This window comes from Dermacentor variabilis, chromosome 3 (assembly GCF_050947875.1).
Source record: "Dermacentor variabilis isolate Ectoservices chromosome 3, ASM5094787v1, whole genome shotgun sequence".
Lineage (NCBI taxonomy): Eukaryota > Metazoa > Arthropoda > Arachnida > Ixodida > Ixodidae > Dermacentor > Dermacentor variabilis.
Window position 1 is genome coordinate 191,103,080 of NC_134570.1, and position 15,006 is coordinate 191,118,085.

Genomic DNA, 15,006 nt, shown 5'->3' on the forward strand with positions numbered 1-15,006 from the left:
CGTACACACGATCACTACGCGAACCGCACTCGCGCACACCACCATTCAAATCGCACTCGCGCACAGCACCGCTTGGATCACACACCTCCTCTCGATGTCCGTCAACAGACTCGTCGTCCGCGTCGTCATTATCCGAGCACTGTCTGACGTGGCACGGTTTTAAGCGCGCAACATTAACAACGTCGCGTTTTTTGCCAGTTCTATCCACTATCTCCCAGTTGTTCTCGCCGATTCGCCTAACAAGACGGAAAGGCCCGTGGTATCGGTGAAGGAGTTTTGTCTTTCCCCGAGCTCTGAAGGGAGTCCACAAGTACACCAAGTCCCCCGCATGGTAGTTTGCACTTCGTCGTTTAGCGTCGTAACTACGTTTGTTCTTTACTTGCTGACGCCTCTCCCGTTCGGTCACTAGCTCGCGAGCACGCTGCAGCCGGAGGGCCACTTTCCTGGCGTCCAGGGTGCAGTCGAAACCGCGTTCCGCGCCTAGTGCTACATCTATAGGAAGTGTGGGCTCATGTCCGTGCAGAAGAAAGAACGGGGTGAACCCGGTGGTCTCGTGGGTAGACGAATTGTATGCAAAGAGCACGTACGGAAGAAATTCGTCCCAGTCGCGATGGTGCGAAGAAACGTACATGCTGAGCATATCGGTCAACGTGCGGTTGAAGCGCTCGCACAAGCCGTTCGCTTGAGGATGGTACGCTGTAGTAGTGGCATGCTCGCTACCTATAAGTCGGAAAATTTCTTCAGTCAGGTTGGCGACAAAATGCTGCCCCCGATCTGTTATCACTTTTTCTGGTGCCCCATGGCGTAAGACAATTTGCTCGACGAAGGCTTTAGCAGCTTCTGCAGCAGTGGCCGCTGTACACGCGACAGCCTCGACCCATTTCGTGTGGTAGTCAGTAACCACGAGGATGTAGCGGTTTCCTGCTTTGCTTTTAGTGAAAGGGCCAAGAAAATCCATGCCCACTTGTTGGAAAGGGCGACTTGCAGGTGGGATCGGCTGGCTTTCTGTGGGCGAGCGGCTGTTTCTGGCACTCAGAGCAGGATAGGACGTACTTGTTGACATGGGAAAACATCTTTGGCCAGAAATAGCGGCTGCGAATTTTCTCCCATGTGCGCTTGACACCGAGGTGGCCTGCCGTGATGTCGTCATGGCAGTGCCTCAGAACCTCCGATCTCAAACACTTGGGGACAACGAGTGCTGCGCGATCTTCCTGAAAGCCTTTCGCTCTTCTGTACAATACACCGTCGACCAGCCGAAAGCTCCGTGCCGTTCTTTTCGTTTTTCTGGCAACGGGCGCACTCGGCTGCTCTAGGTGTTGTAATACTTCTCGCATCCATGAATCCTCTCTCTGCCTTTCGCCGATGTCCACATGATCCAGCACGAGCAACGGTAAGGGATTTTCTTCGCTTGCTGGTGCGGAATCATGCGGAAGTCGGGAAAGAGTGTCGGATTTGCTTTGCTCAAAGTTAGAGCGCTGCTCCTTCCCCTGGGGTCCGTTTTCCTGGAGCCATTGCCGGCACTGGGGCGCAAAGTGGCCGATGCGGTCGCATAACTGGCAGCGTGGTCGCTCGTCGTCGTCACGGGTATTTTTCGCTGGCCAAGGCACTGGAGGACGACGTACATCTTGTTCGATACCTTTCAGGCGGTCAAATAATGAGGCTATAGAGTCCGCGATCGTCCTCAAGTCCCTGTCGCGGTCGGTGGCCTCTCGCGGGCAGTGACGCTCTGCCGCAGCGCAGGAGGCGAGACATGTTGGAGGCGGCTGCACTGTTGCTCCAGCGGGGGTCACTCCCGCGAAGGGTGCCGCGGCGAGTGGGTACCACGACTGCTGGCCGGCAGGGAGGTGGGTGCCGATCGCTTCTGGTTGGTATGCACGTGTCATCAAAAAAGCTGCCCAATCAATTCGGCGTAAAATTTCAAGGAAAGCAGAGCAGCTGTCCGGGTTTGCAATAAGGATTTTTTCCATCACGTCCGGACGCAATCCGCGCGTAAGGTGCCGCATCCGCTCCTCTTCCGTCATAGATGGATTGGCTCTGGCGCACAGCTGCACAACGTCATAATAATAATCTTCGAGAGATTCTGATGGCAGCTGCGTTCGGTTTTGGAGCCGCAAATATGCGATCTCAACTGAGTGACGACTTGTGAAGGATGTTTTTAAGAGCGTCGCCCACTCTTCCCATGTATTAGGGGCACCCGTTAGAATTTGCGTGGTGTGCCACTTTTTCGCATTGCCATCTAATGCCAAATATAAAAATTTTGCTTTCGTCCCTTCATCCCAGTTGTTGAGGGAGGCTACGTGTTCGTAGCAAAGCAGCCACTCGGTTATTGACTCTTCCGGTGTGCCTCTAAAGACTGGCGGTCCGACGAAAGGTTTAGCTTGAGGGGTCGACATGGTAGCGAGAACAGTAGGGGGTTCGGTTATATTCGAGCTGTTAGAGCTAGGTTCTTGGGGTTTGTTGCCACGGCCCATGATATTAGTGCGTGGCCTTCGGTACCCAGCACACTCCACCACTTTGTAGCGAAGTGACGCAGCCGTGAGATATCTGACGCATCAACTCACCAGGGAGACGGAAGAAGAATGGGGATGAGCTCTGGCAGGGAAGGTCCAAATCCGCAGGTACGACGACGAGAGTAGCATTTGAACAACTAGATTTATTCCCTTGGCATTTGCCGTAAGTTTAAACTGTACAAAAATATTTACAAATAGAACGATGTCATACCCGTCGTCGTCGGCCTGCCTGACCGGCCCGGTCACCCCTGGTGTAGCTGCGCCGTGTCTGCTGCGGTCTACTTGCTCACTCTAAACTACCCCGAACTATTCCTTAAATAAGTTTCCCCAGCATCCAAGAGACACTTTTCTCCACCAATGGGCTACTTCGTTACTTCGACCAATCAGGCAAGCCGACATCATCCAATAAGCGGCAGAGTTCAAGGGGTCAAGAAATGGTCGCGTCAACACTCCGTACACAAAAGCACTCTGACCATAACTAATTGGCCTTTGACCGCCGAGCGTGAGAAGACGACGCGACATGTGCAGGTGTGACGTCAGGTGCGGCGGGGGCGGCGGCCGCGCGGCAGCACTGTCCGCGGCGCCGTCGAGGTCATTTGTGTACAAAGGTTTGCCCCGCGTCAAGGACCCCACAAAATTCCCCGAAAGACAGCAAAGAAGGCCGCGTTACATTGTCTTCGCGACAATAGAGTCCTCGTCTAGGTTTCTCAGTATTTTATGAGTAATACTGCCCAGCCCCGGGGCAGATTTGGTACGGAGATCCCGTATGGCTCCCCTCAGCTGCGCCGTCATGAGCGGGAGGTCTAGCGTTGCGTTTGCAGCTCCCGTGTACGATTTGAGTTGCTCTGTCGGATTTGTTCCGATGTATCGGTCACAGATTTCTTTGATTAGCGCATCGTCCGTGCCGCGACAGCTGAGCATTTGTTTGCCTAGTCGTTCCTGCAAGCCTCGCTTCGCTTCCCACATGTGTAGAAGTTTGGCATTGGCCAGTTGCATTCCGGCTTCCTCTGGAATGGTTTTTGTGGCTTTCGCCACGCATGGGTGAAGCTGTTCGAACCACGATTCGATGTCCTCGATTTCGTATGTTTCTGCGCTGCCGTCGTGCGAGTTCCTTTCGGCTGCTCTAAGCTTCCTAAACACGTCCCACTCTGTGATATTGAATTGCATGCCCCCCTTGGGTTTTATGAGCCTGCTTCGAGTTGTGTGACCAGTATGTAATGGTCACTTCCTAGATTATCTTGTGTATGGTGCCATGTCGAGCTTTCTAGGTGAAAGTTGGGTCCGGTGTGGTATCTTCGCTCACGGTGTTCCGTTACCTGGTGGGGTGCGCCGGTTCGGTGATCACGGGCAGCCCCTCGTGCTGTGCATCCAGCCAGAGATACCGCCCCTTGGTCGTTTTCCGTTCGTACCCCCAGGTAAGGCGGTGTGCGTTAAGGTCCACCGCTACTTCTAGTGTTTGATGCTTGGCAATGTTCAATGCAAGAATTTCGAGGACTTCACGAGGTTCGGCAAGCTGTGGGGACACTGTGGACATCAAATTTTCCGGTGAGCACCTCGCCAAACCTTTGTGATGGGCCAAAACGTGTGTGAAGTGTGAACGCTAACGGCGGCGGCGAGGCGGCGGCTGCTGGTACGCGGAACGCGTCGGCGACGCGGCCGCGACAGATGGCGACGCTTACGCCGACTCCAGCTACGGAAGCGCCGAGAACGCCGACGACAATGTTTAACGAGGCAGCAGGCCCCGAGAAAACACCCAACGCGCAACTCACCTCCTCGGACGTGGACCGAGATGAGATGGAATTCCAAGAAACCGTTAATGAGGATTGCATCGTCCTCCAGAGTACCGAAGAAAGTGGCGGATCCCATGGACGCCACGACGACGACGGAGATTGGCAAACGGTTTTGACCGTGCGCCAAAAGAAGGCACTCGCACGAGCGGGAAAAAAGGCCACTTTTTCCGAGGGTGGCTACGAATCATCGGGCCCATCGTCCAAGCCCCCGGTACAACCAGCGAATAAAAAGAAATCCAGGACAAGGCGACTTCCACCACTGCCTAAGGACGACTTTAAAGTGGTCGTGCGCCCTCACCAAGGTCTCCCTATCAGGGAACTCACGGCGCCCCAGATCGCAGAAGCAGTTATAAACGCCTGCCAAGGAAAAGTGAATGGAAACCAGTTCCTGCTGAGATTGAAACCAGGATCAAACATTTTTATTATCTCAACCCCTACAGAAGAGGTGGCGGATATTGCAAGAAGAATTACAGGCCTCACCTTGAACGGTCGGCTGCACGCAGTGAGTGCGTACGCAGCAGTAGGCGAAGACACAAAGAAAGGAGTGATACATGGCATCGCTCCTTACACAAGCCCTGAAACCCTGCTAGCCAACCTACGTCTTCGTACGCAAGGCGTCGATATACTAAGAGCTAGGATGTTGGGTGAAACGAAAACAGCGGTAATTACCTTCTTTGGCCCCATCATACCGCGATACGTCTATTATATGGGAGGGGAGCTTCCCTGCTTCCCATACAAGAATACCATACAATTCTGCAAGACTTGCAAGCAAACGGGTCACAGAACGGACGTCTGCCCGAACCCCCACCTGCTGATATGTCACAACTGCGGCACTCGGGAGCCACAACCAGACCACGACTGCAACCCTTTTTGCGCCACCTGCGGAGAAAAGCATCTCACGGGATCCAAGGAGTGTAAACGTCGTTTCAAGCTGCCACCACAGCGACCGCAGCCAAAATCACCAAACCGGATGGCCGTCAAAACGCCGGGCATGACGATCAAGTCATCGTCGCCAAAACAGAGATGGTCTGACACGGACGATACGGACGATGACGATTGGCCTCCACTGCAGACTCAAGGGGACATTCCAACGTCGCAACCCCAAATTCGAAAATCAAGATCACAAGAACGACAGAAGAATCGAGACCAAGGGCTATCTGACCGCTCCGCCTCCAGACACCACAGAATGTCCTCCAGATCCCCTACCCCATCCAGGACTTCAGTGGCAATGGGAGACTCGACCCAACATAAGGTGAGCTGGGCGGGGATGGCACAAAAAGGGGCTCCAATAACCGCCAACCCTGAGTACCAAAGAATCCTTTCTGAAAATCGTCAGCTTAAAAAACAGTAGAAGAACTTAAAATCGAGATGTCAACGCTGAAGGCACAGTTTCAGAATACCAAAATTGGGCAAGCTAAACCAGCACAAGGAGATAAACCGGCCGCCCAATAGACAACAATTAGCAACATTGAAAGAATGATGAATCAGGTAGTAGAACAAATTCAGGCTCTGCAAACCTTTCAACAGCAGTTATTTGCTGAGGTGCAGAACCACAAAGTTTATGTAGACGAACAAATGTCTAAACTGCACCAAACATCACGCAAAAGAGCCAGCAGTAACCCCGGAACACCGACGGCGAGAAAGGTAAAAAACGGGGCTGTTTCCGATTCGACGGATACCGAAATCGTAGCTAACCATGGCCAGTAAGACAACCCGAACCACGGACACCGCTGAGATATGGCAATGGAACTGCCGCTCTTTTCAGAAAAGAGCGGCAGCGCTACAAGCTTATTTAGACGCCGCCATTATTCAACCGGACGTCATCTGTCTTCAGGAAGTTGGAAAGGGAGTAGTTAAGCTTAGAGACTACTACACCTTTCAAAATCCCATGTATCCTAGAGTGGCGACGCTGGTGCACAAGAACATCGCGGCCAGTGAATACTATTATCCCCAATGCTCAACGGAGCACCAATTGATCGAATTACACACTACAAAAAGGAGTAAAACCAAAACGTTTATTGGCAACGTGTACAGCCCACCGAAAGAACGGCAGACTGCGTTTCCCGAGATGCTTGAATGGGCGCTTGGACATCTGGAAAAAAAAAGACAGGTTTATTTTAGTCGGGGATTTTAATGCTCCCCACACCAATTGGGGTTATAGGACAAATACAATAAAGGGCAGAAACCTAGTAGAAGCAGTAGAGAAATATAACATGCAACTAGAGACCTTACCCCTCGCCCCCACGAGACTTGGAAATAGCGTCTGCGGAGACACGTACCCAGACCTCACCTTTACATTTAACGTAAAAGAGGAACAGTGGAGGAACCTGGATGAAAATGTGGGAAGTGACCATTATATTATTAGTTACTCCATTACGACTCCCAAATTAAAGAAGCCTTTCAGAAACGCGAAACTTACAGACTGGACTGCATATAGACATTACCCGACCTCTCAGCATCCAATAGATACAATAGAAGAATGGGTAGACGAAATGATGCAGGCATACCAAACTAACACAAAGCACGTCGCGCTAAGCGAAAGAACACCGGTAGTGGATCCCCACCTCGTCCATATGTGGGAAGGCAGGCGAAGTGTTACTAAACGATGGAAGCGACAGCGCTTAAACAGACAGCTCAGAGCTAGAATAGAACAACTGACAGAACAAGCAAATCAGTATGCTAGGCAACTACAAGCGAACAACTGGATACAATTTTGTGACTCGTTACGAGGAACTCTCTCAACAACCAAGACATGGGCAATTTTACGGAGCATGCTTGATCCATACAATACAAAAACAGTCACTACTAGAGCATTACGCACATTGGTAGGAGAATTTAAGGGGGATGACGCATCCTTGATCCAAACCCTGGCAGACAGATACATCGGGACAGGAGGAGATAACATCGATAAGAGAGAGTACAAAGGCATGGACAATCCCAAGCTTCATGCACCCATAACGAAACAAGAAGTATATGCCGCCGCTCTAGCATTAAAACGTAACTCAGCCCCAGGCGAGGACGGCATCACGAATGCTATGTTAAGAAATATGAGTGATCAGCAACTGGAACGCCTAACCCGGTACTTCAATTAGAAAATCTGGGAAACGGGAGAGCTTCCTAATCAATGGAAAGAAGCGACCATCATCTTAATACCTAAACCGGGGAAAGCAAGAACATTGCAGAATCTCAGGCCAGTATCTCTAACCTCCTGCTTAGGCAAACTTTTCGAAAAGGTCCTTCATATCAGGCTTACTAGCTATATCGAAGGGCACCAACTTCTCTCGCACAACATGTACGGCTTCAGACAACATCTTTCTACACAAGACATATTCGTAAGGCTACGAGATGACGTGCTGCAAAATGTCCCTACAGGGGGAGAGAACATCATAGCAGCGCTTGACTTAAAAAGCTCTTTTCATACGATCTCCCATACCCTCATACTTGAAGAGCTCGAAAGAATGGGCTGTGGAATTAAGATCCACGATTACATCCGCTCTTTCCTTACTGAACGTAAAGCCACAATAGGTATGGAAAATATTCGATCTTCCAAACTCCCAATGCCTAACAGAGGCACACCACAGGGTGCCATCCTCTCACCACTTCTATTTAATGTCGCAATGAACAGCTTGGCACGACAACTAGAGAAAATTAACGACCTCAACTTCGCGTTTTACGCAGACGACATCACGTTATGGGCCTGCAAAGGCTCGTTAGGGCAAAAAGAACAAACTATCCAGGAGGCTATCGACTCGGTGAAGGACTTCGCAGAACAAAACGGTATGCAATGTGCTCCGGAAAAATCTGAGTTTATCCGGATCCACGGGCGTAACTACAGAAACAAACCGAGCATCCACCTAACTATGGGTGACCGGACGTTACCAGAAAGAAATATGATCAGAATACTAGGACTATGGTTACAAAGCAACAAAAGAGCCACTCACACCATTGCGACTCTAAAGTCAAGCACGAGGAGCATCGCTAGACTAATAAGCAGAATTACAAAGAAAGGTAAAGGGCTCCACGAAAACGAAACCATAACACTAGTCCAGGCTTTTATTCTTAGCAAAATAACATACGGACTACCATATCAAGAGCTAACCCCGTCGGAAATCAAAGAAATCGACCTACTAATACGTGGCGCGTATAAGTCAGCCCTTGGGCTTCCTAAGAATGCGGCAAACGAGAGGGTGCAAGCTCTAGGCATATACAACACATTTGAAGAGTTAAGAGCAGCCGTTCTGATGACACAAAGAGAACGACTATGCCTCACAAGCACAGGTAGAAACGTTCTGTCGCGTTTAGGCTACCCATTGCGACCGCAGTACTCCAAGGAACAAACAACCCCAATGCCGGATCGAATACGCGAGCGCATAGTGGTCTCCCCAATCCCCCGCAACATGAACAAAACTTATCACACAGCGAGAAGACAAGCGAGAGCTAAACATCTTCAGAAAACCTTCGGCAGTAATCAAGACGTAATGTGTACTGATGCAGCTAGATTTAGCAAAGGACATGTAATAGTGGCAGTTCAACCCACACGCCACGGAACGCTTCACACATCAGCCTCGATACGCACTAGGTGCACTGCAACAGCGGAAGCAGCGGCGATTGCTCTCGCTATCGCATACAAGGAAAAGCAAAACCGCTCAGCTTTAATAATGTCCGACTCACAAGTGGCATGCAGAATGTATCTACAAGGCAACATACCACAAGTCGCCCTTAAGATCATAGGCGACACATTGAAAGAAGATCATGCAATTTTATGGTGTCCTGGCCACGAGGGTATCTCGGGAAACGAACAGGCACACACTCTAGCTCGAGGCTTTACTAACCGAGCTGGAGATACGCACAACGATGAAAAGACGATCGCCTACTGGTCCGCGATATACTGGAGCACCAGCGAAGAACCCGGCGACAGTACGCCCCACCACACAAACTACTCAATGTAGAGGAGGCGCAGAAATATAGAAGAATACAGACGGATACCTACCCACATTTGGGTAGATACATAAAATAAACCCAACCTTGTACACTAACTCTTGTCCGTGGTGCGGGTCATGGCCTTCATTACCTCACGTAACATGGGAGTGCGCCAAAAGACCTCATGCCATTAATTCACCTTTGGTACTCACCTTGCTAAGGGAGCCCTGGGAGGCCATCCTCGCTCTTGCTGACCTCGAGGCCCAGAAGGGCCTCTTGGACCAAGCTGGGCGGGTCGCGATGGCCACTGGAGTCTTGGAATAGGGACCCACCCTGCACCGCTCCCTTCCGCCACTTTTTTGTCTCATCAATAAATGTTTATTCCTCCTCTTCACTCGCGGCGAATCCGCCCGGAGAGCGACGGTGACGTAGTCGGGCTCCTGCACCTACGTAATCGTGTCCGCAGTGTGAAGTCGCTCGTGGGGACACGTGACTTTGAGAACTGTTCAAGACAACATCAGTTATCTGTGCAATCTGTTGCTTGAATATAAAAAATTGAAGTTTAGAGAAATAATAAAACACACAAACAGAATGTCCGCGTGTTTTTTGCTTTATTTCGCATCGATGCAAGAGAGATGTACTTCCGCTTCGTCTGCTTGTTCCCACGGTCATGCGGTCACGTGCGAAGGTACCGAAACTATGCCATTTTCTACCGTGTTCCAGTGCGTGATCACACTCTGCAATCCGCTTGTTGTGCCTCAGTATTCGTGTAGCACTGAATTATACCGCTAGTCTGTTTCCTTGTGCACAGCGCGCAAAATCGTGCGCTGCGCGAACGAGACAACAGCTCGCGCGCGGCGCGGCCAGAGGAAATGCGTAGCGCAGAGAAGGAAATATGAAGGCGGGGCCTGTGACGTACGCGTCACGCGATCCTCGAGGTCAGGTATGGGAGAACGCAGGGAAGGAATTTCGCTAGACGGGGCGAGTAGAGAGAGCGTCTTGCTTGGCAGTGGAGCCCGCCTGCTGAAATCATAGGTTCGCGGCACTAAAATATTTCTATCTCGCCGTGCCCGCATAGTGATCGGCGGAATGGAATCGCAAGACATAGACGTGGGTTGCACGGGCACGCCACAGGGCTCCGTCATCTCGCCCATGCTTTTAAAAGGAAGCTTAAAGCTTTTCCAGAAAAAATGAGTGAAGAGGAATACGTCGTGGTTTTCAGCCTTCTGAATTTGAATATCGCATCGAAATTGAGCGAAAGACAGCGCAAACATATTTTATTTCGACGAAAAGTGCAGCAGCAGACACGCCCAGCTCGCGCGCCTCGTTTCCGCCTGTGATTGGTCGGGCGCCTCGTGACGTCAACAATGGTGTTCGTCCGCACCTACTGCTGCCGCTACACACGAAGCACGGTGCAAGGTAGTTTGGTGCTGTTTTGCTGAGACGGTCATGGGAAATTTCGAGAGCTTGCGTTCTCTGAGGAGTTCGGCGTTAAGTCCAAACTACACGCGAGCGATTTTGCGCGCGACGGTGACGGCCGACGGCTTCGAGCGACAAAACGGGCCGTCGCTTAAACAGATCGCTTGGTGTTGTCGCTCGATCGCTCGTTTCTAGAAATCTAGAACTCGTCGCTTGTCGCCTGGAAGTGCTATGAGCGACTAGCCAATAGTGCGAAGCCGGAACTGGATGTACATAACTCAAATACTACTGTTTGTCGCACGGAACGAGCAAACTATTGAATTTTACACGTGCAAGAATAAGAACCTAGTGCAAGACCTTCATAAATATTTTATGCTCCTTTTTCAGTAAAATACATCAACTTAAATTGATAAAGTATACGTCACGCTTGTTTCGGCGCGTATATTGCTGCCCTCATACCGGGAAGTCGTCGCTCAAAGCCGTCGCTTGCGTGAAGTTCGGCTTGCAGGCGACGAGTGAACGCGACAGCCATCGCCTCGCTTGTCGCGCTGTCGCTGTCGCGTGCAAGATCACTTGTAAGGGGTTTATACTTTACTCCCTACATGTGCGAGCCGATTGCGAAGAGCCAGCCTCTCCAAGAAGCAAAAAATGCTGGTGCAGGCACTGCTTTCGACGCAAACGAAGGCGAAGTGTTAGCATCTCCTTGTTTTGGAAATGTTCTTTGGCGAGTTTGTTTTCTGCTAAGCTGCATTCAGAGTTCTAGTGAGTACGTTTCCGGGCAAAAAACTGCAGTGTTATGTTCCTGCATGCCTCCTCGTAGAACAAGCGGCGATGCGATCTTCGGCATTTGTGCGCTGCCCGAAAGCTGTCGGCAATCTACACAGACGGTTTAAACGCGGGAAAAGTTTACCGGCTGTTGTAGCACGTGTAGTATAGAACCTCCATTAGCGCGCCATCCGCACGCTACTCGTAACCGGCGAATTCCGTCGGCTACGTGCGATGGTCGGTTTCTCGCTGTGCGCGAGAGAAGGAGGAGCGCAGCGTCCTGGCGTGAGCAGGCTTTCCAACACATGCAAAATTTACACTTGCACTGCGTTATGGTAGCTGCATGCAGGCTGTTTCACAACACACGTGCAAATAGAAAATTCGCGGCGCTTGGTGATGAAACCTGCGTCAAGGATGGGAGATAAACATGCACCTTCCGTTCAGCCTGCTGACACGAAGGAGAACCCAAAGCACGCATTAGTGATAAACTCCGGTAGTAATCGTCACGGAAGTGGTTAGAGCACAACACTGTTGTTCTTGAGCGCTTGAAGTTGTTTCGCTTCACAGCAGCCTCCCACTTAGCTGAAAGCTTCTTGTCTTGCAGGAGCTAATAGAACATCGGAACATCGTCGCGGCCGCTTGTGTTCGTGGAAGCGTAGGCTGCACAGAACGCCGGCATGATCGGCCTACAGTTCAATTGATGCTGCGCACGTGAACTACCACTCCTATATACACACAAACAAAGGAATGTAGGGTCGAGCGAAGCAAATTAGGATGGCACGCACGCAGAAATAAGCCCGGTCAGGCACGGTCGCGGAGACGGCGAAGGAACGGAACACCAGTGCTGACGTCACTACGCCGCGGTTTCCGGTCTCCGCTCGCATCGTCAGCGTCAGCAGCAGCGCACGGCGCTCGACGGGGGGCGGAGCCACAGCGCAATTTTAACCGACGATTACGTCGCTACTAAGTGAGAAATCTCCCTCCAAAATTTTACCTGCATGGTTTATAAGGTTCCCGCATCCATATATGAGTGTCTTATTGAATTCGACAGACTCTTCAGCTTCCCTTTAACGTCGTGCTTCTCGGGTTACCCCAGAAACTGGCAGAGATAAAAGGCCTTCACCACGGCTTGTACGCCGATGACATCACGCTCTGGGTTGCTGAGGGAAATGACGCCCACGTAGAGCGAACGTTACAGGCGGCTGTCGACGCGGTGCAGGAGTATCTGTGCGACACGGGCCTCGAATGCTCCGCGGCCAAATCGGAGCTCCTGCTCTACAGACCCACGCGCCGGGGCCGCAAACCCAAGAACGCCGATTCCACAGCCAAGCGCGCAGACAATTAGAGTACTCACATCGGAGGGCATCGTCATCCCGCATGCACGACACATCCTCGAGACGCTTGGCATCAGCTACCACACGCAGCAGGGCGAAAAGGTCGCGATACCCACACCGATTCGCGAGCGCATCGTCGTTTCGCCGTTGCCCAAGAACATTCACCCGACGCATCACATTGGCCGGCGCAACAGGCGCGCGCGAGACTTGCAAAAGAAATACGGCAGCAACAAAGAAACCGTTTACGTAGATGCGGCCCGTTATTAGCGGCGACGTGGTTTCGCGGTGGCAATCACGGACCACAGCGGAACTTGCGTCGCGAGCGCGACGATACGCACGGAAGAGACGGAGGCAGCCCACGAAGCAGCGATAGCCCTCACAGTAGCCACCACGGACGCCGAGGTGATAACAAGCGACTCGCAGGCAGCGATATGCAACTACGCTAGCGGCCGGATCTCCCGGGAAGCGGCCCGCAGCCCGCTTTCTCCAAATTCAACAGGGCAATATTTGCCGCAAAAGCGACAGATGTGTGGGCGGGGGTCCTCGTACGGACCCCCGCCCACACGGACCCTCCGCTCCCGGGAAACGAGATGGCCCAGGCCGCGGCTCGCGGGCTTACATGCCGAGCCGCGGCTTCCGCCGGCAATCCCGACGTCTCGCCCACCGCGAGAGCGATGGGGGAGTGGACGTGGGTGGATCGCATGAGTCATGGCCACATTTAGAGACGTCACGCAACAAGTGGACGAGACTCGGGTAAACCTCAATGAGGTTGCTCATGACTTGGCACGAGGACTTGCTAACCGGGACAGTCACAACCGAGCCGTTCACCATCAAGCCAGGGAATCTAGAGATCATTTAATAACATACAATGACATTACCAAACACTACTATTTAGGACGCAGGCAATTTTCATTGCCACATTCAAAACTGAACAGGGCTCAGGCAGTCTCACTGCGCTTATTGCAAACAGGTACATATCCCACACCGTACACCATTAATAAAATATATCCAGAGAGGGAGATTAAGATGGACTGCAACGATTGTAATGACATCATTGGAATCAGACATATGCTGGCGGGGTGTCCCACGACTCTCCCCAACCTCGTTGAAGAATGGACACAGTGGGAGAAAAGGATTCAAAGCCCATTGTTTCAGGACCAACTAAGGGCCGTCCAGAGGGCCCATGATGTCGCTGAAAGGCTTGGCCTGACAGTGCCAACGTGGGAGCGGCCCGCCTTGACTTAAGAAGTCGAGCCTCCGGACCTCATTAAAAATAAATGTTTTCACACACACACACACACACCACCGCACGCCAAACTAAACAAGAAACAGGCGGTTGCCTGGAGGCAATTGCACACACACATATATCCGAACCCGGCGATCCTTCACCTGTGCTACCCCGCCATTTATTCGTCCGACGATTGTAAAGCGTGCGGAGCCAGAGCGACGCTGCAGCACATGCTGTGGGCATGCGCCGGTAGCCAGCAGCAGGAGTCCCCGACGAATGGGGTAGACATGGCAGTCTCGAACCGAGGGGCGCGTTGGGAGACGGCCCTGCTCAGCGACGACCTCGCTGATGAACTGTGGGCCGTCCCGCACGCCGAGGAAGCCGCCCGAGTCCAAGGACTCGAGGCCCTCACCTAGGCTGGGGTGCTTGTGGCCCCACCCCGCCCAAATCACCGGACATTGACAATCTGTAAATGTCCGGCGAATAATAGCCGAGTGAGCGAGTGAGTGTTCACTCACTCGCTCACTCGGCTATTAATGAGCCGATTTGAAAAATTATTGAGGCAGAACGCTCCCTGAGGACATGTAACAACTTCCAGCGTATAACCAAAATTTGCTATGGGGCCTCGTGAGAGGCCTTTAAGGGTGGCTTACGATGGCTAATTTTGTGTAGAGCTCTTGTGAAATCCTTTCTCGAAAAGTGGCCACTTTTCAGAAATGGTAAGCGAGCACGCCCTTGTTACTTCGGGAGGCGATGTTGATATTATGTGCCACCTATGGCCACTCTGCTTATGGTCAGCCCAGTCGTGAAAATGAACTTCAGTATAACCGCGAAATGCATAATTCACAAAAAGTTAACCTGCTGTTAACAAATTAAATAAAAACGAACATATAAAAAAATTGGGCGCAAAAGCGACCTCTAACCTCCTCCGCCCGCAGTACGGGGCAGGCACCCTCCTTGTCCGGTTTGTCGGCACCCTCCTTGTCGCAATAAAATAATATGTACTGCAAAAGTCAAAGGAGAAATTACGTAGAGGTCTG

At 51.7% G+C, this 15,006-nt stretch overlaps 1 long non-coding RNA gene across 1 annotated transcript; it reads right to left on the minus strand.

Annotated features, from left to right (window-relative positions):
- Positions 1-6,301: 6,301 nt before the first annotated feature.
- On the minus strand, positions 6,302-9,567 carry LOC142574372 (uncharacterized). Its single transcript, XR_012826516.1, has 2 exons — positions 9,433-9,567; positions 6,302-6,392 (listed from the first exon to the last, which is right to left on the minus strand). It is a non-coding gene; the product is annotated as an uncharacterized LOC142574372 (long non-coding RNA).
- Between the last annotated feature and the right edge of the window lie 5,439 nt (positions 9,568-15,006).